Below are 20,019 nucleotides of genomic sequence, written 5' to 3'. Positions count from 1 at the left end.
TAAAAAAATAATTGATTCCAAAAAAGTTGCACTTTGTGCAACTACCAAATTTCAGACAACAAGCTTGGTTGAGGGAGTATCTAACAATATTTACAAAAACAAATCTATCCTGTAACTGGATTTGCTTCAAAATAATGTGAAGGAAAAAGGATATAGATGAAAACAAGAGTGGCCAAATAGCTGGAAGATATTATGACCAGGTGATAAATACAATGTGGTAATTTTTTTATACGCTCTTATTTTGATGTATGTTTGAAGTATCCCATAATAAAAGTTTAAAAACAAACAAACAAAAAAGAAGTTACAACTGACACCACAGAAATACAAAGGATCATGAGACTACTACAAGCAACTGTATGCCAATAAAATGGACAACCTAGAAGAAATGGACCAATTCTTAGAAAGTTACAATTTCCCAAGACTGAACTAGGAATAAATAGATAATGTGAACAGATGAATCACCAGTACTGAAACTGAAACTTTGATTTAAAATCTCCCAACAAACAAAAGTCCAGGACCAGGTGGCTTCACAGGCAAATTCTATCAAACATTTAGAGAAGAGTTAACATCTATCTTTCTGTAACTGTTCCAAAAAATTACAGAGGAAGAAGCACTCCCAAACTCATTCTATGAGGCCACAATCAACCTGATACCAAAACCATATAAAGGAACCACAAAAAAGAAATTTACAGGCCAAAAGCAAAAATCCTCAACAAAATACTAGCAAACCAAATCTAACAATTCATTAAAAAGATGATACACCATGATCAAGAAGGATTTATCTCAGGGATGCAAGGATTTTTCAATAACCAAAAATCAGTCAGTGTGATACACCACATCAACAAACTGAAAAATAAAAAAAAACATAAGATCATCTCAATAGAGGCACAAAAGGCTTTTGATAAAATTCAACACCCATTTATAATAAAAACTCCAGAAAGAAGACATAAGTGTATCCTACATCAACATAATAAAGGCCATATATGACAAACGTACAGCTAACATCATACTCAGTGGTGGAAAGCTGGAAGCATTTCCTCTAAGATCAAGTACAAGACAAGTATATCCACTCTTACCACTTTTATTCAACATAGTTTTGGAAGTCCTAGCCCTGCCAATCAGAGAAGAAAAAGAAATAAAGGGAATCCATATTGGAAAAGAAGAAGTAAAACTGTCACTCTTTGCAGATGACATGATACAATACATAGAAAATCCTAAAGATACCACCAGAAAATGAAAGCTCATCAATGAACTTGGTAAAGTTGCAGGATACAAAATTAATACACAGAAATCTGTTGCATTTCTATACACTAACAATGAAAGACTAGAAAGAGAAATTAATGAAACAATCCCATTCATCATTGAATCAAAAAGAATAAAATACCTAGGACTAAAATTACCTAAGGAGGCAAAAGACCTTTATTCTGAAAACTATAAGATGCTAATGAAAGAAATCAGAGATGACAGAAACAGATGGAAAGATATACCATATTCTTGGATTGGAAGAATCAATATTGTCCAAATGACCATACTACCTAAGGCAGTCTACATATTCAATGCAATCCCCATCAAATTACCAATGGCAATTTTGTTGATTTAGAAAAAAATCTTAAAATTTGTATGGAAACTCAAAAGAGCCTGAATAGCCAAAGCAATCTTGAGAAAGAAAAACAGAGATGGAGGAATCAGACTCCCTGACTTCAGATATAATACAAAGCTACAGTCATCAAAAGAGTATGGGTCAAGATGGTAGAGTGGAGGACGCGGAGCTTTCATCTCCCCTCCACTAGGGCACCTGCCAGATGCTGGTGGGGAACCTTGACACCCAAGGAGACAGGAGGAACCCCAGAGCAACTGGGTAGGACATGGGAGGTAGTTAGGGGAGAGGAGAAGTGGAGGCCAGATGGGACCAGTGCCTCTGAGGGATGGCTGGGAGAGGGGATGTGTTCCCATGCCTAGAGGGACACCCTGGTGCTCAGAGGATCGGGGAGAGAACAGCTAGCATTTCCCCTGCCTAATCAGGCCCCCGGAAGCCTGCTGGGATACAAGGCCAGGTTCTCCACCTTCCAGGACCCCCTCTAGCCACATTTGTCTTAGGGGTGTAGGAAGGGGGAAGAAGAGGAGAGGTGGATTGGGAGGGGTCCTCTGGGATTGGAGGATCAGGGAGAACACACTTAGCATGTCCCCTGCCCACTTGGGTCCTGGGGATCTTGCTGGGCTCCCATGCTGGGTCCTCTGACCTCCGAGGCCCCCTCCAGCCACTTGGGACCTAGGGGCAAAGGAGGGAGGGAGGAGGGGGGAAGAGGAACAGAGGTGAATGGACAGGGACCCTCTAGGACTGGAGGATCAGGGGAAACACAGCTGGCATTTCCCCCACCCACTTGGGCCACAGGAAGCCTGCTGGGCTCCCAGGTTGGGTCCTCCACCCTCCAAGGCCCACTCCAGCTGCGTTGGTCCTGAGGGCATGGTGGTTGGAAGAGGAGAGGCAGATGGGGAGGGTCCCTATAAGACCAGAGGATCGGGGGGGGGGGTAGGGCTGACGTTTCCCCCACCCACTCGGGCCCTAGGAAGCCTGCTGGGTTTCTGGGCCTTGTCCTCTGCCCTTCAAGGCCAGAGGCACCTTGGGCCACTCTGGCCATGCTGAGCCTAAGCCCTGCACCCCACCCTCCCAAGGGCCTTTTCCGTCCACATGGGTCCTAAGCCTAGACCCTGCCCACCACTTAAACCCCACACTGCCTAAGCCCCACCCCCTACAGCCAAGGTCTTTTCCAGCTTTTTTTTTTTCTCACTTTTGCCACTGTGGTTCTGTTTTAATTTCCAATTCTTCCAGTTGTTGTTTCATCTGTATTTTTTCTAACATAGCTCTTAGTTTTCTAATCTTATTTTATTTTTTACTTTTTGTTATTGTTCTGCTCCTTTTTTTCTTTTTTATTATTTTTACTGCCACTGTGTGTGGCTTGCATGATCTTGGTTTGCAAGCCAGGGGTTGGGCTAGAGCTCCTGTGGTGGGAATTCTGAGTCTGAAGCACTGGAATAACAGAGAAACTCAGACCCCAGGGAATATTCATTGGAGTGAGGTCTCCTGGAGGTCCTCACCTCAACATCAAGACTCAGCTCTATACAACAGCCTACAAACTCTGGTGCTGGAAGCCTCAGGCCAAACAACTAATAAGACAGGAACACAACCTCACCATCAAAAAAAAAAAAGACATGATAGAAAATATGTTACAGATAAAGGAGCAAGGAGAAAACCTACAAGACCAAATAAATGAAGAAGAAATAGGCAACCTATCTGAAAAAGAATTCAGAGTAATGATAGTAAAGATGATCTAGAATCTCAGAAATAGAAGAGGCATGGATTAAGAAAACACAAGAAATGTTTAACAAAGATTTAGAAGACCTAAAGAACAAACAAACAGAGATGAACAACACAATAACTGAAATGAAGAATACACTGGAAGAAATCGATAAGAGAATAACTGAGGCAGAAGAATGAATAAATTAGCTGGAAGACAAAATGGTGGAAATACCTGTCAAGGAGTATAATAAGAAAAAAAAAAAAGAAAAGTGTTGAAGACAATCTCAGAGACCTTTGGGACAACACTAAATGCACCAACATTCAAATTACAGGGGTCTCAGAAGAAGAACAGAAAAAGAAATGTTCTGAAAAAATATTCGAAAAGATTATAGTTGAAAACTTTCTTAACGTGGGAAAGGAAATAGCCACCCAAGTCCAGGAAGTGCAGAGTCCCCAGAATAAACCCTAGGACAAACACACCAAGACACATATTAATCAAACTAACAAAAATTAAGTTTAAAGAAAAAATATTAAAAGCAGCAAGGGAAAAGCAAAAAATAACATACAAAAGAATCTCTAAAAGGTTATCAGCTGATTTTTCAGAAGAAACTGCAGGCCAGTAGGGAGCAGCAGGATATATTGTAAGTGATGAAAGAGAAAAACCTACAACCAAGATTACTCTACCCAGCAAGGATCTAATTCAGATTCAACAGAGAAATCAAAAGCTTTAGAGACAAGAAAAAGCTAAGAGAATTCAGCACCACCAAACCAGCTTTACAACAAATGCTGAAGGAACTTCTCTAGGCTGGAGACACAAGAGAAGGAAAAGACCAATGAAAACAAACCCCCCAAAATTAAGAAAATGTTAATAGGAATATACATATCAATAATTACCTTAAATGTAAATGGATTAAATGCTCCAACCCAAAGAACAGACTGGCTGAATGGGTACAAAAACAAGACTCATATACATGTTGTCCACAAGAGAACCACTTCAGACTTAGGGACACATACGGACTGAAAGTGAAGGGAAAGAAAAAGATATTCCATGCAAAAGGAAATCAAAAGAAAGCTGGAGTAGCAATACTCATATCAGGTAAAATAAACTTTGAAATAAAGAATATTACAAGAGATAAGGAAGGACACTACATAATGATCCAGGGATCAACCTGAGAAGAAGATATAACAATTGTAAATATTTATGCACCCAGCATAGGAGCATCTCAATACATGAGGCAAATGCTAGCAATCATGAAAGGGGAAATCAACAGTATCACAATAATAGGGATCTTTAACATCCCACTTACACTAGTGGGCAGATCATCCAAACAGAAAATAAATAGGAAACAATAAGCTTTAAATGGCACAATAGAGCAAACAGATTTAATTGATATTTATAGGGCATTCCACTTAAAAGTGATGGAATACACTTTCTTCTCAAGTGTACATGGAACATTCTCCAGGATAGATCACATCTTGGGTCACAAATTAAGCCTCATAAAATTTAAGAAAATTGAATTTTATCAAATAAGTTTTCTGACCACAACGCTATGAGATTAGAAATCAATAACAGGAAAAAAACTGTAAAAACACAAATACATGGAGACTAAAGAGTGTGCTACTAAATAACCAAGAGATCTCTTAAGATATCAAAGAAGAAATTTAAAAAATACATGGAAACACTTGACAATGAAAACCCAATGATCAAAAACATATGGGGGCTTCCCTTGCGGCGCAGTGGTTGAGAGTCTGCCTGCCGATGCAGGGGACACGGGTTCGTGCCCCAGTCCGGGAGGATCCCACATGCCACGGAGCAGCTGGGCCCATGAACCATGGCTGCTGGGCCTGCGCATCTGGAGCCTGTGCTCCACGGTGGGAGAGGCCACAACAGTGAGAGGCCCGCATACTGCAAAAAACAAAACAAAACAAACAAAACAAAACAAAAAAACATATGGGACGCAGCAAAAGCAGTTCTAAGAGGGAAGTTTATAGCAATTCAATCTCACCTCAAGAAACAAGAAAAATCTCAAATAAACAATCTAAATTTATGCCCAAAGCAACTAGAGAAAGAAGAACAATGAAAATCGAAACTCAGAAGAAGGAAAGGAATCATAAAGATCAGAGCAGACAGAGCAGAAGTAAATGAAATAGAAACAAAGAAAACAATAGCAAAGATCAATAAAACTAAAAGTTGGTTCTTTAGAAGATAAACAAAATTGAGAAACATTTAGCCAGACTCATCAAGAAAAAAAGGGAGAAGATGCATATCAATCAAATTAGAAATGAAAAAGGAGAAATCACAGCTGACACTGCAGAAATACAAGGGATTATAAGAGACTAGTACAAACAACCAAATGCCAATAAAATGGACAACCACGAGGAAATGGACAAATTCTTGAAAAGGTACAATTTTCCAAGACTGAAACTGGAAGAATTAGAAAATATAAACAGACCTATCACGATAATGAAATGGAAACTAATTAAAAATCTTCCAACAAACCAAAGTCCAGGATGAGATGGCTTCACAGGTGAATTCTATCAAACATTTAGAGAAGAGCTAACATCTGTCCTTCTCAAACTCTTCCAAAAAATTGCAGAGGGAGGAACACTCCCAAATCTGTTTTATGAAGCCACCATCACCCTGATACCAAAACCAGACACAGACACTGCCAACAAAGAAAATTACACACCAATATCATTGATGAACATAGATGTGAAAATTCTCAACACAATACTAGCAAACAAAATCCAATAACACATTAAAAGGATCATACACCATGATCAAGTGGGATTTATACCAGGAATGCAAGGAATCTTCAATATACACAAACAAATTAATGTGATACACCATATTAACAAATTAAGCAATGAAAACCATATGATCATCTCAATAGATGCAGAGAAAGCTTTTTACAAAATTCAACAGCCATTTAATAAAAACACTCCAGAAAGTGTGCAGAGAGGGAACCTGTGCCCATATATGACAAAGCTACAGCAAATATCTTTCTCAACAGTGAAACACTGAAAGCGTTTCCACTAAGATCAGTAAGAAGAGAAGGATGTCCACTCTCACCACTCTTCTTCAACATAGGTTTGGAAGTCCTAGCCACAGCAATCAGAGAAGAAAAAGAAATAAAAGGAATACAAATTAGAAAAGAAGAAGTAAAACTGTCACTGTTTGCAGATGACATGATACTATACATAGAAAATCCTAGGACTTCCCTGGTGGTGCAGTGGTTAAGAATCCACCTGCCAATGCAGGGGACACAGGTTTGATCCCCGTTTGGGGAAGTTCCCACATGCTGCAGAGCAACAAAACCTGTGCATCACAATTACTGAGCCGACCTGCCACAACTACTAAAGCCCATGAACCTAGAGCCTGTACTCCACAACAAGAGAAGACACTGCAATGAGAAGCCCCTGGACTGCAACAAAGAGTAGCACTATTTACAATAGCCAGGACATGAAAACAACTAAATGTCCAAGGAGAGATGAATGTATAAAGAAGATGTGGTATATATAACCAATGGAATATTGCTCAGCCATAAAAAGAAACTAAACTGGGTCATTTGTAGAGATGAGGATGGACCTAGAGTCTGTCATACAGAGTGAAGTAAGCCAGAAAGAGAAAAACAAATATCATATATTAATGCATATATGTGGAATCTAGAAAAATAGTACAGATGAACCTATTTGCTGGGCAGGAATACAGACGTAGATGTAGAGAACGGATATGTAGACACAGAGAGTAAAGGGGAGGGTGGGATGAACCTAGAGATTAGGTTTGACATAAATACACTACAATGTGTAAAATAGATAGCTAGTGGGAACCTGCTGTAGAGCACAGGGAGCTCTGTGCTCTGTGACGACATAGATGGGTGGGATGGGGGTGGTGGGAGGGAGGTCCAAGAGGGAGGGGATATAGATATACATATAGCTGATTCACTTCATTGTACAGAAGAAACTAACACAACATTGTAAAGCAATTATACGCCATTAATTTTTTTTTTCAACTCTACAAACAAGAACTGCTGGAGAGGGTGTGGAAAAAAGGGAATCCTCCTACACTGTTGGTGGTAATATAAATTGGTACATCCACTATGGAGAACAGTATGGTGGTTCCTTAAAAAACTAAAACTAGAGCTACCATATGATCCAGCAATTCCACTCCTGAGTATATATCTGAAGAAAACCATACTTTGAAAAGATACATGCACCCTGATGTTCATTGCAGCACTTGTTACAATAGCCAAGACATGGAAGCAACCTATATGTCTGTCGGCAGATGAATGGATAAAAATGATGTGGTACGGGGGGACCTTGAAGATGGCGGAGGAGTAAGACACGGAGATCGCCTTCCTCCCCACGGATACACCAGAAATACATCTACACGTGGAACAACTCCTACAGAACACCTACTGAAGGCTGGCAGAAGACCTCAGACCTCCCAAGAGGCAAGAAACTCCCCACGTACCTGGGTAGGGCAAAAGAAAAAAAGAAAAAACAGAGACAAAAGAATAAGGACGGCACCTGCACCAGTGGGAGGGAGCTGTGAAGGAGGAAAAGTTTCCACACACTAGGAAGCCCCTCCGCGGGCGGAGACTGCGGGAGGCGGAAGGGGGAGCTTCGGGACCGCGGAGTGGTGCACAGCGACGGGTACAGAGGTCAAAGCGGGGAGATTCCCGCACAGAGGATCGGCACTCACCAGCCCCAGAGGCTTGTCTGCTCGTCCGCCAGGGCGGGCGGGGCTGCGAGCTGAGGCTCGGGTTTCGGTTTTGGACGGAGCGCAGGGAGAGGACTGGGGTTGGCGGCTTGAACATAGCCTGAAGGGGTTAGTGCACGACTAGACGGGAGGGAGTTCGGGGAAAAGCCTGCACCTGCCGAAGAGGCAAGAGACTTTCTTCCCTCTTTGTTTCCTGGTGCGCAAGGAGAGGGGATTAAGGGCGCTGCTTATAGGAACTCCAGAGACGGGCGCGAGCCACGGGTAGAAGCGCGGACCCCAGAGACGGGCGCGAGCCGCGGCTAAAAGTGCGAACCCCAGAGACGGGCACGAGCCGCGGCTAGAAGCGCGGAACCCAGAGACGCTAAGGCTGCTGCTGCCGCCACCAAGGGGCCTGTGTGCGAGCACAGGTCACTCTCCACACCCCTCTTCCGCGGAGCCTGTGCAGCCCGCCACTGCCAGGTTCCCGGGATCCAGGGACAACTTCCCCGGGAGAACGCACGGCGGGCCTCAGGCTGGTGCAACGTCACGCCGGCCTCTGCCGCAACGTCACGCTGCCTCTGCCGCCGCAGGCCGGCCCCGCACGCAGTGCCCCTCCTTCCCCCATCCCCCAACCCCCGGCCTGAGTGAGCCGGAGGCCCCGAATCAGCGGCTCCTTTAACCCCGTCCTGTCTGAGCGAAAAAACAGACGCCCTCCAGCGACCTACACGCAGAGGCAGGGCCAAATCCAAAGCTGAGCTCCTGTGAGCTGTGAGAACAAAGAAGAGAAAGGGAAATCTTCCAACATTTGTCCTAAGATTCTATCCATCCCTTTTTTTTTTCTAAATATTTTTTAATTCAATAACTATATTATACTTTATTTTCTTTTTACTGTATCTTCTTTCTTTCTGTGTTTTTTTCTTCTTTCCCTCATTCCTTCCTTCATTCCTCCCTCAATCCCTCCTTTCTTTCCTTCTTTGCTTTTTTCTTCCTTCCTTCCTTTCCTCCTTCATATATATGGAATTTAAGGGGAAAAAAATGTCATGAAGAACCTAGGGGTAAGACAGGAATAAAGAAGCAGACCTACTGGAGAACGGACTTGAGGATATGGGGAGGGGGAAGGGTTTGCTTTGACAGGGTGAGAGAGAGTCATGGAAATATACACACTAACAAACCTAGTAAGTAGATAGCTAGGGGGAAGCAGCCGCAAGGCACATGATATTAGCTCGGTGCTTTGTGACAGCCTGGAGGGGTGGGATAGGGAGAGTGGGAGGGAGGGAGATGCAAGAGGGAAGACATATGGGAACATATGTATATGTATAACTGATTCACTTTGTTATAAAGCAGAAAGTAACACACCATTGTAAAGCAATTATACCCCAATAAAGATGTTCTTAAAAAAAAAATGATGTGGTACATATATACAGTGGAATATTACTCAGCCATAAAAAGAATGAAATAATGTCATTTGCAGCAACATGGATGGACCTAGAGATTATCATACTAAGTGAAATAAGTCAGACAGAGAAAGACAAATATCATATGATATCCCTTATATGTCGAATCTTAAAAAATGGCACAAATGAATTATTTATGAAATAGATGAGACTCACAGACACAGAACACAAACTTATGGTTACCAAAGGGGAAAGGTGGTGGGGGAGGGATAAATTAGGAGTTTGGGGTTAACATATACACACTACTATACATAAAATTGGTAATCAACAAGGACCTGCTGTATAGCATAGGGAACTCTATTCAATATTCTGTAATAACCTAAATGGGAAAAGAACCTGAAAAAGAACAGATATACATATACGTATAACTGAATCACATTTCTGTATACCTGAAATGAACACAACATTGTGAATCAACTATACTTCAATATAAAATAAAACTTGAAAATAAATATATACTACATATTAGTTGACTTGAGTACTACTGAGTTCTAAGATTTTGGAGTCATAAAATAATTATGCATATGAATGGGTAGTTATAGTTTTATAGCATTTATAATTTTTATGCTTAATTTACTAAAACAGATATTCACTGAGAAGTAAAAATATAAGTTCAGAAGTAGTAATAATAATCATTTGTATTTTTCTGATACTATTTTATTATTATTTTATTTACCACTTTAATGTTAAAAGACCCTTGAGGGATAAAGAGATGCAGAGAGAGAAATAATCATATAAGCTTGTGAAAACTTTCATAAGGGACAAAGACAGGTAAAGTTATAACAATTCAGGGTGAATAAATGTGAAAAAATTAAATTCTAGTCATTTAAAATAAATAAATAATAAAAGACAACTTAATATACATGTTTAATTTGTATACAAAACTGGATTATTCCAAAGTTTTTATAATAAGGCCAATCCATAGTATGAAGACAACGTTCTTGTCAAAAAAATAAGTTATACTTACACATAAATTTTAATATCATTTTAGATAGGATTTGAAATTATTGGGATTCTGCACTTCAAATAATAAAGAACACTTTACTACTTTGGGGTATACTTGCAGTGAATAAGACATACACACACTAATTTACTCCTTACATTGCAAGTTGAATTATAAATTTATGTTAGAATTTCTGATTGGTTTGATCTGCAGGTTTGGCTTCAGATAGAAGGATTCAAATAATTAACAGTGAATCTGATAGGAGTTTATCAATGCTTAAATAATACATGCACATCAAAGACCTTTTAAGAATTAATTGAAATTTTAATTTTATATTTCCTGTGATGTCCAAAAATTGTCTTTTTTGCTACCAAAATCAGTTTTTAAAATTTGCTATCTTGAAATAACAACAAAGATATTCACAGCACTGGGCTTCCCTGGTGGTGCGGTGGTTGAGAGTCTGCCTGCCGATGCAGGGGACCCGGGTTCGTGTCCCGGTCCAGGAGGATCTCACGTGCCGCGGAGCAGCTGGGCCTATGAGCCATGGCCCCTGGGCCTGCGCATCCGGGGCCTGTGCTCTGCAACGGGAGAGGCCACAGCAGTGGGAGGCCCGCGTACCGAAAAAAAAAAAAAAAAAGATATTCACAGCACTGTTATATGTTCCTTTTTCTCAGGGTGATGCAAACTGTCCCTATGAAACAATTTCCATGAAATTCATGATCTGGACAAAAAGACCTGGGACATCCTCAGCCCCTACAAATAGTTAGGTTAAGACACTTTGACCAGCTTAATAAACAAGAAAGTATGGGAGGTAATGGGTCTTGTGCCAATATCAAATCTGTAGCGAGTTGGAAAGGGTAGGAAGCTATTTCAGAAAACAACTACTGCTGTGCTAGACACACTATTATTTAGCAAAACATCTTAGGCTATTAGATAATAGCTCTTAGCAAACACAAGGTGAGTTTTAACCAGCCCAGGGTAAGGACCAGAAAAATTCATTAAGAAAATGTGGTCAGAGAACAGTTAATTAATATTTACTAAAAATCTGCTCAATGTATTACTCTACATAAGATCTGTATCAAGGCTTTATAAAGCATATTTATCAAAGGGGATTGAATATCACGAAGTAAAAATGTTGTGGACTTGAACTACTAGTGATGGTGACTTGTTACTCCAAACTGTTTTCTCTTCTTTAACCATTATTAAAGTCATACTGCACACTATGTAAAAATCACCAAAGAATAAGATAGCAACTATATAGATTTTATGTAGATATTCTGTAGGATTATTGGGAGGGTGTATATTCTATCTTGTTCTATTTTACCTTAGTAAACATTAGCCACTGATATATGAGGTCTAGGAACCAAGACCTTATGAATGAGCATGAAAGACTCATGTGTTTAGTCTTATGCCTTTGCCAATCCTAGCTTATAAAGTCAGCCACGACCTCAGGTTAGATTTAGGGTGTTAGATAAATATTTATATAAAACTAAATGAGAGACTTCAGTTGCTATTCTAAAAATACCAAGTTCCATTTGTTTAGGTAGAGTCAAAGTGACTAAATTTTCTTCAGGAAATTTTCTTGGCAACTTACTGTGCACATGATATAGGAGCTCTATCTGCATTTTAAGTTGAAATAGGCATTGCAGTAAGTCCCCTACATACGAACATTCTAGTTGTGAACCTTCAAAGATTCGAATGTACGTTCTCATGTCCAATCACGTAAGTTAGGTCATGTGTCTGGCGTACATTGTCACGTGTATGCATCCTCTACAAGTGGTTGTGCTTTTGTGTACTTTACTGTACGGTACTGTACAGAGTTCAGTAGTACAGTATCTTTATTTCAAGGCCAGGATGTCTGAAAGCAAGCGTAAAAACAGCAGCGATGTAGCTGGTACTGCTAAGAAGTGCCAAGTGATAATGATGGAAACAAAAGTTAAAATCATTGAGAGAGTGGAGTGAGGAGAAAATTAAGTGTCGCTTCTTCTCATAACATGAATCATTCAACCATCAGCATAATTATAAAGAATAAGAACAACATCATGGAACATGTGAAATCTGCTGTGCCGATGATGTCGACAATAATATTGAAGAAGTGTGGGAAAATGTTGGAGGAGATGGAGAAATTTCTCAGTGTGTGGATGCAGGATCAGGATCAGTGTCCAATCATGCTCAGCTTAATGATGATTCAAGAGAAGTCTGAAAGCCTTTATGAAGACTTGAAGAAGAAACATGGCAAAGAATCAGAGGTGCATCTTTTAATGCCAGTCATGGCTGGTTTCATTGGTTCAAGGCTAGAACCAACCTTCGCAATGTAAAAGTAAGTGGCAAGGCAGGCAGCATGTGCATATATGGTAGATGCCCAGGAATTTCCTGAAATGCTTTGAGAAATTATTGATGTAGGTGCATACATTGATGTAGGATGACACATGACTGTACTGGAAGAGGATGCCAGACGAAAGTTACATCTGTTAAGGAAGAAAAGTTGACGCCAGGCTACAAAGCAGCAAAGGATAGGCTAACTCTGTTGTTTGGTGGCAATGCTTCTGGCGATATGAAGCTGAAGCATCTTTTAGTTTACCATTCAGAGAACCCAAGAGCCCTTAAAAACATACCCAATGGCTCTCTTCCTGTTGTGTGAAAGAGTAACCCCAAAGCCTGGGTTACACAGGCCATTTTCCAGGACTGGTTTTTCCACCAATTTATCCTGGAGGTAGAGAAATATTGCTTGGAGAGCGATGTCCCATTCAACATCCTTTTGCTGCTTGACAGTTCTCCGGCTCCCCTCCCACCCCGCCCTCCATTCACGGACGACTTTCATTCCAACGTCAAAGTAGTGCATCTGCCACCTAATATTACATCGCTCATCCAACTATGGACCAGGGAGTTAGAGCGACTTTCAAGAAATATTATTTACATCACACTTTTTGTCAGGCAGTAAAGATGAGTGGTGAATCAGGAACAACCTTGCAACTATTTTGGAAGGACTATAACATCTACAAGGCCATAAAAAACATTGACTTTGCTTGGCGTGAGGTTACAGTCATCAACATGAATGGGGTTTGGAAGAATATTTGACCACAGTTTGTTCATGATTATCGTGGATTTTAGAAGATGGATAAGGATTCCACAGAGGCCTTCAGCAATTCAGTGACCCTCAGTGAGAAGCTGGAGCTAGATCTGCAAGAGGATGACTTCACTGAACTCCTTGCTGTGCAACATGAGGAGGTTACTAATGAAGACCTGATGGAATTGGAGGTCGACAGAAAGGATGAAGAGAGACAACAGGTAGAAGAAGTAACCAAAGAACTGAAGAGATTCACAACACAGGAAATGGCAAGGGGATTTTCTTTATTTGAGGAGGCACTGTTAGTTTTTGAGGCACAGGACCTGAACATAGAATGATACACGAAATTTGCAGCAGCCATTCAGAACGCAATCCAGTGCTACAGTGTCATCTATGAGGAGGAAAAAAGAGCTACTACCCAGTGATAGCTACTACTATCATTTTTTCAAGAGGGCAGATAGAATTGAATCCAGTAAGGAACCAGAACCTGTGCCATGAACATCAGCCATGAGTGAAATTGCAGCTTGCCCTCCATCTCCTATTGCCGATGATCCTTCAGTTCTACCATCTCCCATCTCCTCTCCCTCTTCCATTCAGTAACTCTTCTTGTCTGTTCACTGGATACCAGCCCCTGTATGCCAGCTATTGTACTATCTACTGAACTTTTCAAGGTACTATACTGTAAGATTGAAAATGTTTATTTTATGTTTGTTTTATTTTATGTATTTATTGTATATTATGTATTTTATGTATTATTTGTGTGAAAGGTATTATAAACCTGTCACAGTACAGTACTATATAGCTGACTGTGTTAGCTGGTACCTAGGTTAAATGTATTGGACTTATAAACAAATTGGACTTACACTCTCAGAATGGAACTGGTTCATATGTAGGGGACTTACTGTAATTTAATACTTTGGCATATAATATATACCTTAATTTACAAGTATGAAAAATGAACTCTTGGTTAACACAGAACTGATGATAGTTATTGGTACTGATACATTGACCTAAGGGGCCCAAATTCTTAACAAAGAAATCATCATGATAAGGATATGTTTAAAGGAGAGTGCAAATTCTGTGTATGAATAAGGTTGATAGAACATGGACTACATGGGTGATTTTTATCAATAATCTTGCAATTCCAGTCCTTCCCTGGACATGAAAAATTTATATATTCAAGATAGTAAAGCATCTAACCAGCTGGAGTTTTAAAAGTGCCTAAAGAAGTTTTCTTAAAATAAATCATCCATTTATTTATTAAATGTATTTTATTTATTTATTTATTTTTTGCCACAGAAACATCTTTATTGAAGAGAGTAGGGGTCATGCTGAGTTGGAGACATGCAGTGAAGGGACATTCGTGAGCTGTCCTTGGTTTCAGGGTCTGCCCTTGACCCCCTAGGTCTTCAGAATCTCCATCAGGCTCTTAGTCTGGCCAGGGTGCTGTGAAGTCCTTCAGTGCCAGTAACTTAGGTTTCATGTTTTGGAACTGTGACCAGAATGTACATTGAAATGGGGGGTCCAGGATTTGGGATCCCCTCAAGGCCTTGGTGCCCCTCATGTATTAGAGATGTAGGCTTGAAGATCTGGGGCATTGCGGCTGGGGGTCTTGGAATTTTGGTGTCTAAAGATCCATGGACTCAGGGCATTGAAGTCCTCTGGTTTCCAGAGATGAGAATTCCTGTTTGTTGTCCCCTAGTGCCTACGAATAGGGCTTGAGGTGCCCCGGGAGCCCGGAATGCATATCTGGACCACAGTCTCCTCCATCCCAGGCACAAGGACCTCCATGACTGGGGTTTCCTAGAGGCTTGGATTTTTAAAATTTGGGATTCCTGGGGGATTTGGTGTTTCCATGATTTGGGGGTCCTGGGAGTTAGGGTTTTGGAGTCTCCTAGGGGTTGTGGGACTTGGGGACCCAGGAAAGTCTGGGACATGTACTCTGGGGTTTGGAATCCTCAGAGTCCCAGAATGGGGCCTTCAAATTTTGGGGTTCCCCAAAGGGGGAAATAATTACTTAAAAAATAGAGAATTTTCTGGGAGCCTGGCCAGCACAGGTGCTGTGGGCTGAATGGGGTGGGCTTCATACAAGGTACTGGGGGTTTCTTGAGAGTGCAGAGGACAGGAAGACTTGGCGGCCCTGTAATTAGCACTTCCAGGACTGTTTTGGGGCCTGTAACTTGGAGGTGACAGTGGGCTGGTTGATGTAGGTCTCTTCTTGAGGGGTAAGAGCAGGGTTTGTTTTTAATGGAGGGAGTCTCTGATTGCAGTATAAGCATTTGGGGGTGACCATGGGGGTCAAAATATCTTGAGGGGACTGATGTTAAATGTGAGTCTGTTGCTCTAGAGGTGTTTCTTTCAAGGGGACTTGATGGGGTTGTGGGGGGAATCTTTGTTAATAAGAAAGGGTTCTGAGCCAGTGACTCAGGAATGTTCTGCTGTAGAGCATTATGTAGAGAAAGTTACCATCATTTGGAGTGATGTGGAAATCTGCTTTTGGGGGGTCTGATCTGAGGGGTTGGGACTAGCCTAAAGGTACTACACTTAGGGAATCTTTTTCTGGGTAACATAGGGTCTATATTTGGGGGGTTATCACAGGGGAATCTGTTAATAATGGGGCCTTAGTGATCGAGGGCTGGCTAACGGGGTCTCTCTTCTGGATACGTTACTGGGAAACGCTATCTCAAGTGACTAGGGGGCTCCTTGTGTCAGGAGATGCTAGAGGGGGCTCTGTGTCTCTGTGGAATGTCCAGAGCCTCTAAGACTGCATCTCTGCCCTCAACATCAAGGGAAACCAGCAGCAGAAGAGCAACCTAGAGATGGAACTCTCTGATGTGATGTCCTTTGGGGTCCAGACTGTTGTGAAGGTGTTTTGGTCTGCATCATTGTCACTTGATTCACTTTTGGCTCCAACACTGTCCCCAGGGGCGTTAGTGAATCCACCAATCCTCTGAATTCCAGATGCTGGTACAAAGACTCCATGCCGAGGGGGGCAGGTGAAGTACCAGACACTGAAGACAGAGCCATCGTGCTTGCTGATGGTCTAGCTGGATGCCATACCAGTAAACTGGGACAAAGTCTGGCTTCCCACAGAAGTGCACAATCCCTTGCTTCTGGCCTGTGATGAGGACTTGGTCTCCAACCTCAGCCTTGGCTCCCTCACGCTGCTGCAGGCCACCCAGAGTCAGGGCTGACGGGTGCCTCTTCTTACCTTTGTGTTCCCTGCAATCTTTGCCAGTGACTTGGGAGAAGTCCATCCAGGGAGTCTGAGGTGTGGAGGTGACAGATCAGGAAGGTGCGCCCACTGCCTTGGAGATCTTGGACAAAGAGGCAAAGAGACCCTGCTTGGGAGGGCAGATGAAGTACCTGACACCCCCAACACTGCCATCATTCTTGCCCTCAGGTTCATCAAGCTGCATGCCCACCCACCAGCCATTGGCAAACTCTGGGGTCTTTCAGAACTGTAGCTGTGGGTCTTCTGGCCATCCAGTAGCATGCAGTCTCCCAGGTGCAGGCCTAGTGTGCTGAGCATGGCATTGCCTGGGACGTTGTCATAGTTAGGTAGCGTGACCCTAGGGAGGGCGCAGGAGAGCGGCACAGCCTCCTCCAGTAGCGTCCACAGCTCCTTGGCCACCAGCGCCCCTCGGCCTTGTCCAGGGATATGTCCATGGGGCAACTTCTCTGGGACAACCTCCGCTGGCACGGGTCCCTTTCTGTTCCGAAGTGCCGGGTTGGCGCCATGTTCCAGCAAATTATTTGGCCGTGCCCAGCCCTTCAGCCATGTGCAGAGCTGAGCCGTGGCTGAAGTCACTGCACTTGGAGTTCACCACTCGGGGCCATACACCCTTCAGTAGCATGTGCACGAGACCGGGCACGTCGAAATAGGCTGAGTAGTGAAGCATGTTCATGTTGGTCCAGCAGCTGTGCAGGATCACGTCTGCGCCCAGCACCAGCAGCTGCTGCAAGAGGCGCACAGCCGTCGCGGGGAACTTGACTCCGTGGGCCCCAGCCTTGTAAGTATAATGGAGCAGTGTCATGTTAGGTCAGCCCATCACGTGGCAGCCTCATCGCAGAATCTCATTGCCAATGACATCGATCTTGTACTGGACTTGGGGCACCCACTGATGCACAATGGTGAACAACTCAGCGATGGTGGTCTGCGGGTCATACAGAATCTCTTGAAAGGCAGAGTCGTTGGGGTCAAAGAAGGTGAAGGCGTAGTCCTGGGGGTGGGGGGGCGTGCTGAGGAGTAGGCTTCTGCCAGCGCTCCTGGGTGCGGCTGGGGGGCTCTGGGACAGGCTCATAGTCCTCCTCGTCTTCTTCCTCCGCCCTGAGCGGTGGGGCCATAGGGGTGGGACCTGTCTTAGTCATGGTCCTTAGTGGCCCTAAGGGGCCAGGTGCAGAGTTGGGGGTGGACTTCAGGCAAATCCTCGGGTGAATGGGGCTGAAGACCAAAGCTGAAATCGGGGAAACTGGAGTAACTGGGTGTCGGTGTCTGGGGAAGTGATCGGGAAGAAAGAGACTGAGAGAAGGGGACGAGGCACATAAGCAGACGGGAGATGGGGTGGAGAGGGTTATTCAATGTATTTTTGAGCAGCAAGTAGTGCCAGGCACTGAGGTAAGTGCTGAAGACACAGTACAGAAAAGGCCTGAACCAGTGGAGCATAAGTGAGTGTAGATACTGCATCCCTATACTTGTTCAGGAAATGTTAGAGCAAGCAACTTACAGCAACATACCTGGGCAAGGACAGAGACCTTCTTAAAACCCTCTGAGTCACTGTTCACCCAATTCAACTTTGATTCCTTCTGTTGGTTTAGAAAAATTTTTATTGCCAATGTTATGCTAATGTTTTAGTGGCTGCTACTCTTTTGTTATATTTACTAGTTTGTTTTATTTTTATATTCTGCATGTAAGTAATATCATACAGTATTTGTCTTTATCTGTCTGACTTATTTCACTAAACATAATACTGTCCAAGTCCACCCACGTTGCATGTATATTTTCAACTAGTGTTTTTGTTACTTTTGGATATGTGCCCAAGAATGGAATTGTGAGATCATATGGTAGCTCTAATTTTAGTTTTTTGAGAAACCTCCATACTGTTTTTTCCACAGTGGCTGCACCAATTTACATTCCCACTAACAGTGTACAAGGGTTCCCTTTTCTCCACATCATCACCAACATTTGTTATTTGTGTTCTTTCTGATGATAGCCATTCTGACAGGTGTGAGGTGATATCTCTTGGTGGTTTTCATTTGCATTTCCCTGAAGATGAATGATATTGATTATGTTTTCATGTTCCTGTTGACCATCTGTATGTCTTCTTTGGAAACATGTCTATTCAGTTCTTCTGCCCATTATTTAATCTGGTTGTTTGTTTTCTTGATGTAGATTTGTATGAGTAGTTTAAATATTTTGGATATTAACCCCTTATTTGTCATATCATTTGCAAATATTTCTCCCATTCAGTAGGATTTTGTGGCTGCTACTTTAAAATTTTGTTTTATTAAAAAAAGTTGAACTCTAAAGTGAAAAAAATGTATTAACTGAGGAGAGCTATGTAAATATCTCATGAGAAAATCTCTCCTAGAAGTTCTCCTTTGTTTTCTCCTAAATGAAAATGCTGTGATGATTTCTTCTGAGTTATCTTTTAGTCAGGAAACAACAACCCACTCAGTCATGATAATTTTTTAAAAGTTATTTGAAAAGAGTATAAAATATGCTTTGCCTGCCTTTTGAAAAAATGTTATACTTTTATTGGGCTTGCAGCTTCTAGCTATCTCCACTATAATCACGAAAACTCATTGCATAGTATTCTTCCTGAATATTTAATCATATTAGAATAGAGTAATCCTTAAACATAATTAAAGTGCTACTTTTTCAAACAGTGTATTAGAGGAGAGCAGAATTGTTTGCCAGATGGGAAAGGTGAATCTGGCACAGAAGATGAGCAAAAGTGAGCTAGAATGAGAGTATCCAGCTAATGTGAAGGATGCTGAGTGAAAATTCCAGCTACCGAATACTTAAGAAAGGAAAAGAAGAGACAGTTGATAAAAAACTTTAGTTCCATGGTCAGTAACTGAAGAAATAGACTTGTTGTGGTATATGAGTGCAATACAGTAAAAGAAGTATTTGAAAAAAATATGATGTGAAAGTTTCTAAGTAGCCTCGTGAAATAAATCAGAATTGCAAAGTGAAAGAACACAGATTTAGAGTTTGAAGACCTGGGTGCTGTCCTTTATTCCTTTCCTTGCTTCATTGTTCTTGCAAGGAACCGCCTGTTGGATTGTTCAGCTGGGTTTCCCTTTCTCAATTTGGTAAGGTCTCAAATGGATGGTAAATGGTGTTTGCTTATCTGCAAGGTGGATTTTTTTCAGCATTCAAAAAGTTCTTGTGCTCGAGCCTCTTTGTCAGGGGCAAACCTCTAAACAAGGAAGACTTGGATTGCTCTGGTGGGCATGCAGGGGGTGGCAGGCTGGGCTGACCCTCTGAAGGGGGAATGGGACATCTCTCTGTTCTCAGGCTTCCCCCAGGACTCAATCCCACAGGACATC

The 20,019-nt window shown here is 42.0% G+C and overlaps 1 protein-coding gene and 1 pseudogene across 1 annotated transcript in view; both read right to left on the bottom strand.

Annotated features, from left to right (window-relative positions):
• KHDRBS2 (KH RNA binding domain containing, signal transduction associated 2) overlaps nucleotides 1-20,019 on the bottom strand; it is a 344,255-nt gene that overhangs the window by 260,490 nt on the left and 63,746 nt on the right. The gene's annotated exons all lie outside the window — the stretch shown is intronic.
• Nucleotides 16,223-17,835, bottom strand: LOC112411604 (CAP-Gly domain-containing linker protein 3 pseudogene; annotated as a pseudogene).

The sequence above is a fragment of the Neophocaena asiaeorientalis genome, unplaced genomic scaffold, assembly GCF_003031525.2.
Source record: "Neophocaena asiaeorientalis asiaeorientalis breed wild unplaced genomic scaffold, Neophocaena_asiaeorientalis_V1.1 scaffold103, whole genome shotgun sequence".
Classification (NCBI taxonomy): domain Eukaryota; kingdom Metazoa; phylum Chordata; class Mammalia; order Artiodactyla; family Phocoenidae; genus Neophocaena; species Neophocaena asiaeorientalis.
The sequence above is the reverse complement of the archived record's forward strand: the minus strand, read 5'-3'. Positions and strand labels throughout refer to the sequence as shown.